Source organism: Erythrolamprus reginae, chromosome 2 (genome assembly GCF_031021105.1).
Source record: "Erythrolamprus reginae isolate rEryReg1 chromosome 2, rEryReg1.hap1, whole genome shotgun sequence".
NCBI lineage: Eukaryota > Metazoa > Chordata > Lepidosauria > Squamata > Dipsadidae > Erythrolamprus > Erythrolamprus reginae.
Genome location: NC_091951.1, coordinates 314,516,672 through 314,533,661, shown reverse-complemented (window position 1 = coordinate 314,533,661; position 16,990 = coordinate 314,516,672).

Genomic DNA, 16,990 nt, shown 5'->3' with positions numbered 1-16,990 from the left:
AAAAAAACAAAGTATTTTTTAATTAATATTTTTAGAAAAAACGTGGTATAGGTTATTCGCGAAGTTCGAACCCGCGAAAATCGAGGGAACACTGTACACGAGTCTTAAAGTTGCCAAGTTTGAAGGCCTCTGGTCAAATGCAATACAAGGAAAATAAGCCGAGTCAAACAAACGGTAAAAATCTTCCGTGATCCGGTTTTTTTCCTTTTTTTTTTTGAAACCGATCCATATTTTCCCCTGCTTACAATTGTTGAAGCTTACAATCTATTTACAGAGGTTCAAATATGGATAGAAACATAGAAACATAGAAGATTGACGGCAGAAAAAGACCATCTAGCTGTTATACTATTTCCTGTATTTTATCTTAGGATGGATATATGTTTATCCCAGGCATGTTTAAATTCAGTTACTGTGGATTTATCAACCAAGTCTGCTGGAAGTTTGTTCCAAGCATCTACTACTCTTTCAGTAAGAGTAGTAGCTGCCATCATAAAGTTCTTTTTCAATTAATCAGAATAGATTAGATTAGATTAGAGTAGAGTAGAGTAGAGTAGAGTAGAGTAGAGTAGAGTAGAATAGAATAGAATAGAATAGAATTCTTTATTGGCCAAGTGTGATTGGACACACAAGGAATTTGTCTTTATGCTCTCAGTGTACATAAAAGAAAAAGATAAATTTGTCAAGAATGAGGAACAACACCTAATGATTATCATAGGGGTCAAATAAGCAATGAGGAAATAATCAATATTAATAAAAACCTTAAGAATACAAGCAACAAATTACAGTCATACAGTTATTAGTGGGAGGAAATGGGTGATAGGAATGATGAGAAAAAACTACTAGTAGTAATAATACAGACTTAGTAAATAGTTTGACAGTGTTGAAGGAATTATTAGTTTAGCAGAGTGATGAGGTGTGTTGCATCGGGGAAGGGATTCAAAGATAGGCAGAGACCATTGTAGGAGAGGAAGAAGCCAACTTTATTCCAAGAGCGAATGCATTCAAAGTCTCCAAGCAATCCTTCAATATCATCTTCTTCATTCCAGCCAGCTTTCTTATAGGAAAGTTATCTCTATGCAACTTTTGCTATGTACATGCGCAGTTTACACGAGGCGATCATTCATATACACAGAACAATAAGTATTCACGATGTTACAAAATGCAAGGGCAAATCTAGGGAAATTTTGTCAGTAAGCTTTGAGGTGTCAGCAAATGCACTCCTGTTACAGTTTGCTACAGGCCAGAATTTTTCCCAGGCCTTCAGTCCTACCCAGATCTCCATGGTTGCAAAGCCTAGCGTTCAAAACTCATGCTAACTTATGCTAACAGTATAATGTGACAAAGCATCCATATGTGGTTGGGAACAAATCTGGGCTTGCCAACAATGTGACCTTACACCTACACAAGGAATATTACACAAGGAATACTACAATGGTGTTCGGGGAAAAACTGTTCTTGTGTCTAGTTGCTTTAGTGTGTAGTGCTCTGTAGCGACGTTTTGAGGGTTCACCTACCTACCCAGCTTGAGGTGGAGGGGGTGACCCAGAAAGGAGAGCGCGGGAAACGCGAAGCTAATTTTCACCCCAGCGAGCAACTCTGGAAGGTTGTAAGTCGAGGACTTAACAGTTCACTTGAACGATGTTGATCGTTCAAGCCACTCCTACCTGGTCACATGACCATTAAGCCACACCCACAAAATAAACCACACTCACAGTGTGGCAGTAAAAATTTTAGCTGCCGATTACTGATGGAATCTGATCTTGAAGATATGCTCTGGGTTTTCTCTCTGACTTTGCCTAGTTCGGGTTTAGCAGTAATGTCCAACAGCCGCATCTTACAAGCTGTATCAAACTGACTAGAGATTACCACCTATCCATTCCTCAATCTTATTGCAACACCTAGAATCACTGAAAACACCTGGGTGTTATTAGCATATTGATTATATTGAGATTTTATCCTGTATATCTGTAGGTCTTACACAGCAGTTCCAGGTAAATTCTGGGGAACATCTGTCATGGGGTTAATTAGGCAACCACCAAAATCAGATGATTACTTAGTGTAAAGTTGTTCCACCCACACCCATCTGGACAACCTTTTCAGAAGGATAATATTACATGCAGATGGATTTGGCTAATGCTGCAGTCTGTCCGACATCCTGAATCTTGTACATTTGTTTATTTCTATCAAGGTCTTCCAAATAGGTGCAGCTAGACTCTATGACACACAACCTTGATCAATGTTTCTATGTTTCCAAGTATATCAGAACTATTCGTAATTTTCCTGAGCTGTTGCTATGAAATATGATTTTGCAAAGTACAGTATGTAATTTGAGATATATTTCGAATTAGAACATTGAAACTGTGAGAAATAGGGAACTGAAAGTAGTCGATGGATAGAGGTTTTAGATGTACATTGGTATATGTCGAGACTGTCACTATGACAGAAAAAGGAAGTAGGTTGTGAAATGTGCGCAGGAAAGTATCAAAAGAATGTCTTGGGATGAATTGAATGCCTCTGGCCTTTGCTAAACTTTTCTGGGCTCAGCTATGTCAGTGGACCTCATTGAAATGGGTTATTGATATAAATTGTGTTATGATAGCTGTTCATGTTCCAAATTGCTTATGAAATAAACATTTGAATTTTAAATAAGATTGATTATTTGTGGTTTGTCTGTGTTCTTTTTTTATTGGGATATTTTTACAACAATTTTGACTTTCATCATCCAAGAACATCAAACTATTTCATTTTCTGTCTTCAGTTCTCTAAGTAAAGCATCAAGGACCAATCCTTTTATTATCAAAAAGTGTCATCTAAAAGTGCCATCTTTACACCGAAGATGATTTTTCTGACGGCTTGCATTCCAAAGCCACTGCAAATTTCAACAGGTTTCAATGTAATTTTAATTAAATTCTATCGTTTATAGTGAATGTCTGAATTTATCCTATCAAAGTTATTTCTATTTGAAATGTTAGTATTCTGTCACAATATTCTTTCTTATTGATGGTGTAATCTGCTATCTTTTAAAAAATTCTGTTGAATACAGCTTTTAAAAAAGATGTGTTGGTATGTCCTAATCATTGAATTACTTTAAGATTTGTAATTTTAACAAGATTACACCATAATGTATTGTTTCAATTGTGTTGTTGCCTTGAAAACATTCCTGCTCTGGCTGAAGGATTGGACTTGTTAAAGGCCAACAAAATGAAGTCTGATGCAAAGTTACAGTTAGTAGATGTAATAGCTACCCAGAGATATAAGATCCAGGCTGTTCTGGATGTAGCTGAAGTTCTCCCAAAGGATTATTTATTTGTTTGTTTGTTAGTTAGTTAGTTAGTTAGTTAGATTGATTTTTATGCCGCCCTTCTCCTTAGACTCAGGGTGGCTTACAACAATATATTAGCAATAGCACTTTTTAACAGAGTCAGCATATTGCCCCCACAATCCGGGTCCTCATTAAATTCATAGTTTCGGAGTATTTCTAGATCTATTTCTATTTGACATCATTAGCATGAAACACTTTTCACTGGTTAGAGTTGGTTGTGCCAGTTATGGTCCTGCTCCAGTAATGGTTTACAAATTCCGTCACTACTCGTCGCGCTCATGTGAAATGATTCTGTGCATCTGCAAAAGCATCCTGGCCAGGTGGGCGTAGCCTCTTGCCTCTCCTACCGGTTCATAGATCCGGGCCATATCAGTAGGCATGGGCAGCAGGCAGGATGGAGTGGCAGTTCCACCGGCGAAAATGAAGATGCAAGCGCAGCTCCAGCTGATAGTCACTTTTGGATTACTGGTCTTGGCTCAGCTGTCCTTTTTTTCTCTGCTGCTGCATCTGCACTCCTTGCTTTTTTCCTCTTTCCTCCTTCCTGGCCTCGGACGAGCTTCCCTCTCTCCTGCCTGGCTCCCCTCCAGCCTCCCGCGGCCACCTCCCGCCTGAGGTGCAAGCAGAAGGCGTGGGTGGAAAGCGGTGCTGGCAGCATTTATGCTTCTGGCAGCACCCGTTTGCCTAGCTACTCAGCTTGAGGCAGGGGGCGTAACCCAGGAAGAAGAGTGCGAGAAACGCAAAGCAAATTGTCACCCCAGCGAGTGACACTGGTAAGGTTGTAAGTCAAGGACTTAACAGTTCACTTGTGAATGGTGATGATCATTCAAGCCAGCGGTCCCCAAACTACGGCCCGCGGGCCGGATGCGGCCCGCTGAGGCTATTTACCCGGCCCGCAGCAGCGTGCAAGATTTTACCATATAATATACTAAGTTCCCGAATCTCCCCTCCACTCTGCTGCTGAGCGTCTGGCGGCGGCAATGAAGAGGAAAGCCAGGGGGCGGGGAGGAAAGCACCCTATGGCAGAGCAGCAACAGTTCCTCTCCCTAAAGGCGAGAAAGAAATTGGCCAATTGCTTTCCTCCCCGCCCCCTGGCTTTCCGCCTCCTCTCCAGACACTCAGCTGCAGACGGTCTTGGTCCCTCCTGCTTTTTTTTTTTTTGCATTGGTGAAGTTTGCGTGCGTTTGGGCACTTTTGGTGTTGGGGGGGTCTGCTGCGGAGAGGGAGAGAGAGAGAGAGAGAAAGAGGGAGACATAGAAAGGGAGTGAGAGAGAAAAATAAAGCAAGAAAGAGAGGGAGAGAGAGAGCGGGAGAGTGCTGCTTTTTTGCTTCTTCGCTGCCCTGCAGGGAGCCTGGAAGCCCTGCAAGAGCATCTGGAGGGGGCAGTAAACAATTTATCAGGACCCCCGCGCACTAACTTGTTAACGGCCACACCGTCCCGGCCAGGCGACGGGGAGGCCCTCCCGATGCTTGCCCGCAGCCCAGGCCCCGCGCTTGGAGCCGGGGGTGACGGGCCTAGCCTCGGCTTACTTGGCCCCGGCGCGGCCGAAGCACGGGGCGGAGTAGGCGGCAGCGGCTGCTTCAGGCCCGCCCCCGAGCTGAGCTTCATTTGGCTTCCTTCGAGGCAAAGCTGCAAAGCTCACCTGCCGCCTCGAAGGAAGCCAAAGGAAGCTCAGCTCAACGAGGACCGGCTGTTGGTCCCTTGAAGCTGCCGCTGCCCACTGCAGAGATCCCTTCGCCCAAACGGAGGTGGCGACGGCGGGCTCAAGGGACCAAGAGCTGGTCTTTCTCGGCGCTGAATTGTTGCAGCCTCTGAGTCCGCCTCCGGGCGAAGGAATCTCCTCGGGGAGAAAGGAAGGAAGCCAAAGGAAGCTCAGCTGAGGGAGGGCCGGCTTTTGGTCCCTTGAACCCGCCGCCGCCTACGTTCGGGCGAAGGGATCTCCGCACTGGGCGTTGGTGGCGGTGGCAGCTTCAAGGGACCAACAGCCGGCCCTCCCTCAGCTGAGCTTCCTTTGGCTTCCTTCCTTTCTCCCCGAGGAGATCCCTTCACCCGGAGGCGGACTCAGAGGCTGTAACAATTCAGCACCGAGAAAGACCGGCTCTTGGTCCCTTGAGCCCGCCGCCTCCGTTCGGGCGAAGGGATCTCTGCAGTGGGCAGCGGCAGCTTCAAGGGACCAACAGCCGGTCCTCGTTGAGTTGAGCTTCCTTCGGCTTCCTTCGAGGCGGCAGGTGAGCTTTGCAGTTTTGCCTCGAAGGAAGCTCAGCTCGGGGGCGGGCCTGAAGCAGCCGCCGCCGCCGCCTACTCTGCCCCGCGCTTCGGCTGCACTGGGAGCTCTGGTGGGCGCGGGGCAGCAGGGCAAGCCACGAAGGTGGCGCAGCGTGGGTCAAGCGGGAGGGCACAGCAGTAGTCATAAGGCGGCGGTGGGGCAGTTGGCTGCAAGGCACCGGCGGTGGCGGCTTGATGTGTTGCAAGACGCCGTACATTGCTGGCGCTGCGCTGGGCATGGGGCTGGCACCTCCGTCCTGGGCCAGCCAGCGGGCCAGCACCAGCAATGTACTGCGACCCGACGTCGGTGCCCCCGTCTTGGGAGCTTCTGCTTGCAGCCGACTGCCCCGCAGCGTGTTGCAGGGCAGAAAAAGAAAGAAGAGAGGAAGGAAGAGAGAGGAAAAGGAGAGAGAGAAAGAAAGCAAGAGAGAGAAGGAGAGAAAACAAGTGAGGGGGGGGAATGTGAGAGAGAAAAATGAGAAAATGATGGAGGGAAAGAACGAGGGAGAGAGAAAAAAACAAATGAGAAAGAAGGGAAAAAAGGGAGAGGGAAGAGAGAAGTGGGAAGGAGGGAGGGAGGGAAAGAAGGAGAAATGGCAGGAAAAGGAAGGAAGGAAAGGAGGAAGGAAGGAAGAAGAAATGGAGGGAACAAAGAAGGAAGGAAGAATGAAATGAATGGAGGGGGCGGAGGAAGGAAGGACTTTTTTTTGGGGGGGGGTGTAAATTATTTTAAATTTTTCTCAACATACATTCAACCAATACAATGTACCATCTAATTTTCCCTCAATAAAATGCGGTATTTTGTCAGTAACTAATATCAATCATCAAAAAAGTTGTAAAAGTTTTTTTTCTAATATTGTCATCCAGGTACATACTTTTCTTTTAATTAAATTCCCTCCTTAATGTTCCTTCAAGAAGTACAACACCAATTATATTTCCAACTTATTAATCATTATGCCAAAGTGCTTCCTTCTTTATATATTTTTCTATAAATATTTTATACATTTTTCTATAAACCAAGAAAACCTTGTTTAGCCAATCAGATGTTAACAAAAGAAAATTAAAAACAAAACATAAACATGTATGAATTTCAGACTTCTTCCCCCCCTCTAAATAGTACATTCCCATTTTGTTTTTTAATGTTAAAATAAGGTATGTGCAGTGTGCATAGGGATTTGTTCATAGTTTTTTTTATAGTCCGGCCCTCCAACAATCTGAGGGACAGTGAACTGGCCCCCTGTGTAAAAAGTTTGGGGACCCCTGATTCAAGCCATTCCCACCGGATCACATGGCCGGCAAGCCACTCCTACCCAGTCACATAACTATTAAGCCACACCCACAAAATAGGCCACACCCACAGTGTGACCATAACAATTTTGGCTGCCCATTACTGCATACCAGCAACAATCCACCACTGTCCTGCTCTCACAGTGAAAAACTATGCCTTGGTAATTTCTGCTTTAGAAATTTCTGCAATGTGATTGTGATGACCTGGGGCTGGGTACAGAAGCAGCACATCCAGCATCAAGACTTAACTCTTCTTTATTTTCCTGCAAAAGTCCCACCATTCACTGCAGATCCAGGAGCAAAGCTCTAAACATGCACCTCCAATAATTCCTGGCTGCTATTAATCCAGAGAGGCAGCACAGTTCTGAAAGCAGCTACAGTTCAGGGAAGTTGTTTACAGGGAGTTCTTGTCACAGGAAGAGTTCACTGGTATTGTAGCACCACCTGGAGTACAACTGTATCACTGTGACCTCACACTAAACCTAGCCAGGCCAGCATGGCAAACAAGGCAAACATGACAAGCACAGCAAAGTATCCAGATGTTGGTAACAGTGTGTGAAGCTGGAAAAAAAGCAACACTTGTCCCCGAAAAATGCCCCTCCAGACAGCGTCTCTTTAATTCTCATTCCCTAGGGGAGCCTTGTGAATAGGGGTGGGGCACCCTCCTTCTGAGTCATCAGGTTGCACTATGCTGATCCAGTGAAGGGCTACTGTTCTGTCGGGCTCTCTGGTAGAATCCTCCCAAAAATTCACAGGTACAAATTTCAGACACACACACGTTTGAAAATTCAAAACAATGTTCTTTATAATGAAAATTCACTTAACCTAAGCCCTCTTTTGGTATAGCAAAGAGCACTCGTCTCCAAACAAACTGGTAATTTGTACAAGTCCCTTATCAGTTCTGTGATACTTAGCTTGCAGCTGTGAGGCAATTCACAGTCCTTCTTCTTTCACAAAGTGAAACACACTTTGCTCTGGTTTAGTTTCAAAGCGGGGAAAAATCAGCACACAAAAGGTCAAAGTCAGTAAAGCAGTCACGAAACATCACGATCATATAATCCTCCACAATGGCCAAACCCACAGGCTGCTATTTATAGCAGCCTCACTAATTACCACAGCCCCACCCAACCACAGGTGGCCTCATTTTCTTTGATAATAATCTCTCAGTTGTTGCTGCCTATGCATCGCTCTCCGCATGCGTGGCTGTATCATTAACTCTTGTTCTGAATCCAAGGAGGAGCTAGATAATTGATCTCCTTCTGAGCTGTCTACTACACTCTCCTCCTCCCTGTCACTCTTGTCTTCTTGGTCAGAGGAGCCTTCATCAGCAGATTCCACCGGGGGCAAAACAGGCCTGCAGCATGTGGATGTCTCCCCCACATCCACAGTCCTTGGGGCAGGAGCAGGGCCAGAGCTAACCACAACAGGCTATCAAACTTTTTACTACCACACTGAGGGCATGGCTTATGCAGTTCACCCTGCATTTTCTTTCAACATCTTTCATTGCAAATTAGGTGCTCTGGGGTGGAGTTCCATTTTCACTACCCCCCTGCACTGATTCCACCTCCTATCCATTCTCCATGCTCTGGGTGGGTGGGAGGTATTTGCTCCTCTGCTCTGCTGTCTGCCCTGTCCTCTCCCCTCACCTGGTCCTCCTGCGCCTCCTCTCCCTTGCTGGCAACCCTTCCCAGGCCTGAGGGACCTGGGACTGTCTCATCCTGCTCCTCCAATCATTCCTCTGTCAGGTCTAACTCCGTTTCATCCTCCTTGGACTCAGGCTCCAAAGGGGCCATGACAGTAATGTAAATAAGGCTGCCTTTGCATTTTGGCAATATGAAACAGTGATGGGCTCCTACAGGTACAGTCGGCTACACAGAACCAGTAGAAAAATTTTGAATATTTTTTCTTTTTTTCTCTTCTGGGCTCTGTGTATGTTTTTCCTATTGCAGTAAATGAGGTTGAACGTGGATAATTTTAGAAGAGCTGTGTGTGTGTGTGTGTATACATACACATACAGTTTATATAGTAGATAATATATATTTTTGTGTGCTTGTGTGTAATATGTATGTACACATATGGCATATATACATGGAATAAAATAGTATATTTTGGATGTTCAGTAATAGTATATAGATAGGGAAATTGTACCAGGCAGCCTAACCCTAACCCTTGATGTGAGCGATGTCAAGTTGTTCACCTTTAAGTCAGTCACATGACCTTTAAGCCACCCCCCCGGTCATATGATCATCAAGCCACTCCCACCTGGCCATATGATCATCAAGCCACTCCCACCCTGTCATATGACTGGCAAGCCACACCCACAAAACAAGCCATGCCCACAGTGTGGTAGTAAAAAAAAATGCAGCCCTTTACTGATATGAACATAGCACACCTATTTCTCATGTTTACACTGGTTACCAGTTTGTTTCTGGTCACAACTCAAAGTGTTGGGTTTAGCTTTTAAAGCCCTTAATGGTTTGGACACAGCTTCTGAAGGAAAGAATCTTCTCATATGTTTCTAGCTGTAAGTTAAGATCATCTTCAGAAGGCCTATTCAAGGTGCAATCCCATGTTAAGGCATGGATGATGGCTACTCAAGAGCAGGCATTTTCAATGAGATCATTGGATGACTGTTAGGTCATTTTAGGAGTTGGAAAGATCTTGAGTCTTTAAGTTTGTTCTTTACAAAATTGTAGAAGGCGCAGTTGGATTTTGTGTGCAGAAGGTTTTCCTCTTGTTTGCTGTGGTAGTTGGAGCATTAAGACTTTATTTGGTGGCATATATTTCTGTAGTAATTTAAAAGTCTACTATGTAGCCAGCTTTGTTTTTTCACCAGAGCAATTTTTGGGGGGCATTGAAGGTTTCTTATTGATATACGCAGTTTGTTTTTGTTGGTTATGGTAGTTATTAGTGGTACCTGTAATCTGATAGTTCTTTTGACTTTGACCAAGAAAACGTTATAATGTATATATATTGGTCAATGTTATAATGTTACAGCTAGAGAATAGAGTTTGCCAGTCTAGAGATGAGAACTCAGCATCTATGAGTTCATAGTTGACTTTTTTGAAGGTGTATTTGGATATCCCATAATTAAGGTCACTTTTGCAATGGTGTAGATTTACCATTTATGCAATGGTGTAGATTTATACAAAAGTCAATCATGCTGTGGTCACTGTTGGAAAAAGGTTTTTTTATTTGTACTCCATAAATTGAGTTTTTGCCTGGCATGGTCACTGATTAGTTTTTGTTTGACAAATCATGGAAAGGGTTTTGTATTTGTTTTACTTCTGTATGTAGCTTCTAATATCCTTTTTTGAGTGCATTTTGATGCTGTTCTTTGTTCTCAGTATATTGAATTATTTGTTTAATTAGCTAGACAATGAATTAACCGGGTATACAATACTAATTAAGTAACTAATAAATCAATAATAATTTTAAAAATTCTGTAGCATGGGAAAGGGCTTAGTCGTATTTGACTTTACTTCTTCCTGTAGTTTCTGAGTAGGTTTTGCTGTCCTTTGTCTTCTGACCAGTATAAGGTTAAAATAGTATAGGGTTTGAAAATGGAATAGAGTTAAACCCAATCTGGTTTAAAATGGTTGAGGATTGAAAAACAATTTGTTAAGGGTTAGAAGGCGGTTGAATGGATTTTTAACACACTAATTCTGGTGGGAGTTTAGATAATTTCTTTTGAGATATACCTGGCATCAGAGGTGGGTTCTTCCCACTTTAGACTGGTTAACCTGAACCAGTAGTAACCTGCTGGTGATGTCACGATGACATCACGGAACTGGTTCGGTTGGTGCCAGTCTGTGAGCTCCGCCATCTCTTTTTTTGGAATTATTTTGGAAGTTTTTTCTTCTGAGCATGTGCAGAAGCTGAGTTCCCAGCACTGTGCATGTGGTCGCCATCTTGTTTTTTACTTTTTTAAAAACTTTTTTTGAATTTTAATTTTTTTTTCTGAGCATGTGCAGAAAAGCTGTTTCCAGCACTGTGCATGCAACCGCCATCTTGTTTTTGGCTTTTCTTTTGAAATTTTTTTGGGGGGATTTTTCAGCACTGTGCATGCGCACGCACATGCCCATGAGACGAGTCCAAGCGGCGTGGGAGGAAACAAACTAGCAGCGAGGTATGTTAGAACCCACCTCTGCCTGGCATCATATTTTCTTAGTTTTTCATTACTGGGAAAGTATATTTATTTTCTTAGGCCTTTAAAAAAAAAACACCTGCTATACTTTAACCCTTGTTTGGAGCTGTTTTGGGTTATTGTTTTATTGTTTTATTTCTCATATTTTGTATTTTCTGCATATTTTATTTAATAGTTTAACTTATGTAATAACTTATGTAAATTATTTTTTTTAAAGTTTCTTTATTGTTTTCAAAAATATTTATCACATGATTTGATCAGTTTTACAGATCTTAATCCATCTTAATTACCTTTTGTGTATATCTTAATTCTTTTACATCTTACATTTAATAGTATACAATTATTTATTTATTTCATTAATATAATACATTTTCTGAATAAGAGAGAAAAAAAACATTTGCAAGATATTATTGTTAAAATAATTGTTTTGTTGCTAATTTTTATTTGAAGTTTTGTGATGTTTTTAAATAAGCAGCTGTATGCAAATATTTAAATCAATATAATTTAGACATAATTATGCAAATTTTCTATAAAAATAAAATAGCTAATATTTAGCTACTCAGTTTTAATGCTGAATATTGAATTGCAACAAATGTAGATTTTAAATCTAAAACTTGGCAGAGACACATACAATCCCATTCAAATTGAGATGTATAGGAAAAGATTATATAAACAAGGTTCAGTTATAAACCCAAGTAATGATCCTAAAACTTACTATCCTTAAATGTAGATTATTACAGGTACAAGACTTACATTTTTCTGCACAGCAGACAATCTGGAATTATTATCTGAAATTAATAGTCTGAATTTATAAGCAATTAATACAATGTTAGTAAATTATGGTAAATGACTGTCCTCATCATACAATAGTTAACTATTCCTTGTAGCATAAACCTGTCCTTCATTTCTTCAAACTGTAATCAATTGCTCAGCCACAAGCAATAAAATATGTAGAGAACCAGATTAAATGGAAAAAATAGTACTCTGTTAGGGGTGTTTGGCATCCATACAAATACTCTGTAATGCACATTTTTATGGGCCAGATGGGATATTTTGTGTTATGCACAAAAGAGGCATGTTCAGTCATTTATTTTATTGCAGCTAAAATATAAGATATATTTTAATAACTCAGAATGGAAATTGTATTGCTGTAGTTAGAAGATGTCAATATGTCACAGATAAATCTTTGAACACCGAGTCTGTCTGTTAGGAGATCATTGGTAAAATCTACATTTAGAGTGAGCTGAGTTGAGAGAATCAAGTTTATATATTTCATGGGCTGTTGCGGTAAAGCAAATCTCCACAAACTTTGTTCATGCCCAGCGAAGGCCCATGTTCTGTTTATATTTATTGCTGTATAAAATAATTACTTCCTCATGTTGATTCCCCCCCCCCAGTTTTTCTCATTTTACCATCAAGATTAAAAAAAACACCCATTCCTCATGCATGCAAAATTTCTACTTTAAAGAGCTACATAGGGTTTTCTGTATTGAACATTTAAGGAAACAAACTGAATACAGTGTTCCCTCGATTTTCGCGGGGGATGCGTTCCGAGACTGCCCGCGAAAGTCGAATTTCCGCGAAGTAGAGATGTGGAAGTAAATACACCATTTTTGGCTATGAACAGTATCCCAAGCCATCCCTTAACACTTTAAACCCCTAAATTACCATTTCCCATTACCTTAACAAACATTTACTCACCATTATTACTGGTACTCACAATTGAATAAGACACTTAGTGATCCTGATATTTATAAACATAATTATTTATTAACAGTAATTATTATTTTTGCGATAAAAATGCTGATTGGCCGAGATTTCGTCCAATCAGTAATGGCAGACGAAAGTTTGGTGATGACGTATGATGTCATCGGGCAGGATAAACCGTGGTATAGAAAAAACCCCGTGAAGTATTTTTTAATTAATATTTTTTTGAAAAACCGTGGTATAGGCTATTCGTGAAGTTCGAATCCGTGAAAATCGAGGGAACACTGTATCTTTGTATTTGGTGTTCTGAATATCAGAACACCAAATACAAGCTGAACAAACAAGACTGTTAGAAACTCACTAGGAGACAGCACGTTGTAACGCAACCAATTTATTTTTCTGAAGTCTTTTGTAGCTCTGTTAGTGCTCTAAATTGTTAGGCGCAATGTTGTAATAATAGGTTTATAGGCATTGAACATTGGAATGGAATATTACTGGAGGGTAATGTTTTAGTATAATGGGTGCTGTATAAACCTTATTTCTTCCTCTATTGAAGGGGCAGCAAAGTCCAGGCTGAGTAAGCAAGCTGCAGAATCCATGACCACGTGGAAAATAATAAACTTGATATACAACATGAAGAAAACCTATAGCTAACTTCCATATAAGGAAATATATGCCTTACTCTCATTCCTTTGCTAATCACCTGTAAACACACAATCCAGGAAAAGGCAAAGAATGGAGCTTCCGTTAATTATCTATAGGGAAGTCATGAGGAGGTTGCCTTATACAGTGCATGAGTGAATGGTAGTTGTGGGATGGCTTAATGTATGTGGCGTTCGCGAATTGGTTATTCTGTACCACATGTCAGGAAAAGTAAAATACAATAAAAGGAGCGATCTTGATTCAACTGAGGTCGTCTCATTGAGAAAATTATCTCCATTGCTTCATTCTGATGTGGCAATCATGGCATTCTGTGCCTCCCTAGAGGTCGACCCACTGGGGGAGGGCTGTTTGCCTTCAGCGCAAACGGCTGAGAGAAAGCGCGTGTGGCTGTAACTATTTATATTTTCTCCAATTTGGGAGGCGCTGCTTTGACAGCCATTTATTTTCCTGCTTAGAATAACGTGGCCAATCAGCGCCCGTTATTCAAATGTTGAACTTTAGGCACCCATATTTTATTTACATATTTACCTATTCAACAAAGACCTTACAGACAACCCTTACTCCCTAAAAGACTTTGGAATGCTCATATCAAATGACCTAAGTGCCAAAGCCCACTGCAACAACATTGCCAAAAATGCTTCAAGAGTTGTTAACCTAATCCTACATAGCTTCTGCTCCAGTAATCTCACACTATTAACCAGAGCATACAAAACTTTCACCAGACCAATGCTTGAATACAGCTCATCTGTCTGGAAACCACAATGCATTTTGGACATAAACACTCTAGAAAATGTACAGCGATACTTTACTAGAAAAGCCCTCCACTCGCAACAGAATACTCTACACAACTAGACTTACAATCCTAGGTTTAGAACGCTTAGAACTACGTTGCCTTAAACACGACCTAAGCATAGCCCATAAAATCATCTGCTACAACATCCTTCCTGTCAACGACTACTTCAGCTTCAACCACAACAACACACGAGCACACAACAGATACAAATTTAAAGTAAACCGCTCCAAACCTGACGGCAGGAAATACAACTTTAGTAACATGTGCAGAAGCAAAATAATGCCAAAAATCGGCAAAATCTCACACACAAAAGTGTTCTTGTGTGAGATTTCGCTTTCTGTGCATGCGCGGAAGCCAAATCTTGCATGGGTGCACAGGTACCTGCGTTGGGGGTGAAGAGATGTGTGCACATCTCATTTTCTGCTATTGGAACTCCGATCCCAGGTGTACTGGCTGCAACCTGCTACTGATCTTAATGGAAAGACAGATCTTACACAGGGACTTAGTTTGTAATACATTTCTTTTCAAGAATCTATGGAATAATAGTTACTTTCCAAAGACTATATAATGTCAAATAACTTAATGAACATTAGGAATAAATATGGAAGGAGGAAAAATCCAGGAAGTACAGTGATACCTCTACTTATTAACTTAATTCGTTCAGTGACCAGGTTCTTAAGTAGAAAATTTTGTAAGTAGAAGCTATTTTTCCCATAGGAATCAATGTAAAAGCAAATAATGCGTGCGGTAGGGAAAACCACAGGGAGAGTGGAGGCCCTGTTTTCTCCCAGGAGATTCCTACAGAGGCCCCACGGAGGCTTCTTCCCACCTTTTCCAGCCCTCTTTCCTCCCAGGAGGTTCCTAGAGAGGCTCCATGGAAGCTTCTTCCCGCCTTTTCCGGCCCTGTTTTCTCCCAGGAGATTCCTAGAGAGGCCCCACGGAGGCTTCTCCCTGCCTTTTCCGGTTACAGTTTCGGAGGCTTGGGTTTGTAAGTGGAAAATTGTTCTTGAGAAGAAGCAAAAAAATATTGAACACTCGGTTCTTAACTAGAAAAGTTCGTAAGTAGAGGTGTTCTTAGGTAGAGGTACCACTGTATAATGAAAGCCTATTAAAGGGAATGAAGAAAATACTAATAAATGTGTTCATTGGAGAAGTCATTAATCTGTTTAGTTTAAATGATTCTATTATTATATATTATTATAAGAGCCGAGGTGACTGCTGGCTGCCTGCAATTTGGCAGATTGAATTTCACCAGATTCAAGGTTGACTCAGCCTTACATCCTTCCGAGGTGGATAAAATGGGGACCCAGATTGTTGGGGGCAATCGGCTGATTCTGTAATCCACTTAGAGAGGGCTGCAGAAGCACTGTGAAGTGGTATATAAGTCTAAGTGCTATTGCTATTAATGCAACAAAGTTAAGATCTCTTATATTTTGAATACACAGTACAGCTCAATATTCAATTGGTTGTAATATTCTTCAATAAGCAGAAAAACAAGAGAATCAGGGTAATATTGTTTGGTTATGTCTGCATTTGAAAATAGTCAATAATACTGAACTGAATACTGAATTTTTAATTTGTTGGTGATATATGATTCAGAACTTTGAACAAGATTGAATGATCAAGTGGATGTCCCAAAGGTGCTTCTTACAAGAGGCAACCGGGCTTTCTTGAAGGTACAGTGATACCTCTACCTAAGAATGCCTCTACTTAAGAACTTTTCTAGATAAGAACCAGGTGTTCAAGATTTTTTTAACCTCTTCTTAAGAACCATTTTCTACTGAAGAATCTGAGCTCGGAAAAATTTCCCAGGAAATTTGAGAGCGGTGCAAAGGCCCAGCCAGTTTCCTGCCATTCCCCCTGGGTTTCTCTCTCTGGAGCAGTGTATGGGAGGCAGCCTTGTGCCAGGTGTATAGGAGGCGCGTGCTCTTCCTCGTGCTCCCTTCGGCAGTGACTGTCCTCCTCCTCTTCTTCCTCCTCTTCCTCCCACCCAAATTCCGAGCTTTTATTTCTTTCCTAATGGATTATTTGCTTTTACACGCATTATTTGCCTTTACATTGATTCCTATGGGAAAAATTGCTTCTACTTATAAACTTTTCTACTTAAGAACCTGGTCACGGAACAAATTAAGTTCTTAAGTAGACGTGAAATATCTTCAAAACAGAAACAAAAAAGGCCAGTTGCCTCTTGAAAAAGCACCTTTGGGGCAATCATGATTTGGATGACTGAGAATTTCCATATATGCAAGTGGATGCAAAATTTGAATGCAGTTGTTGTAAAGATGTGTAGGAATGACCTTGGGAGGCAGGACAACAAACAACAACGAAGAGAACAGTCAGATAAAAGGCAGCTTAATCTGCAGCAGGAATCAGTATGGCAAGAGGTTTAGAAGAGATTATTCCTAGTAAAGGGGACAAGAGGAGAGAAATACTTGGAGACTTTCAAGATTGTGTTAATGTAGCCTTATAATAAAGTAGTATTTGCTCACCTGGTTATGTTTCTTGTCTGGCCTGCCTTGTAAGGTGACATCAATCTTGCAAGTCTCATACTGTACAGTACTGTCTTCCAGAGAGGGGAATTTTAGGAATGGTTTCTAGTCCCCAGGGAACTATACTATCCAGTAGTGGGTTGTAAATCGTGTCACTACTGGTTCACTCATGCATGCCTGGGTGTTTGCACATGCAAGATGTTTCTGCACATGCTCATTTCGGGCAGATGGGCGTGGCCTCCCGCCAGCACTGCTACTGCTTCTCCGAACTGGGCCAAATCGGGAGTAACCCATCGTTGCTACAATTCAGTGAGCACAC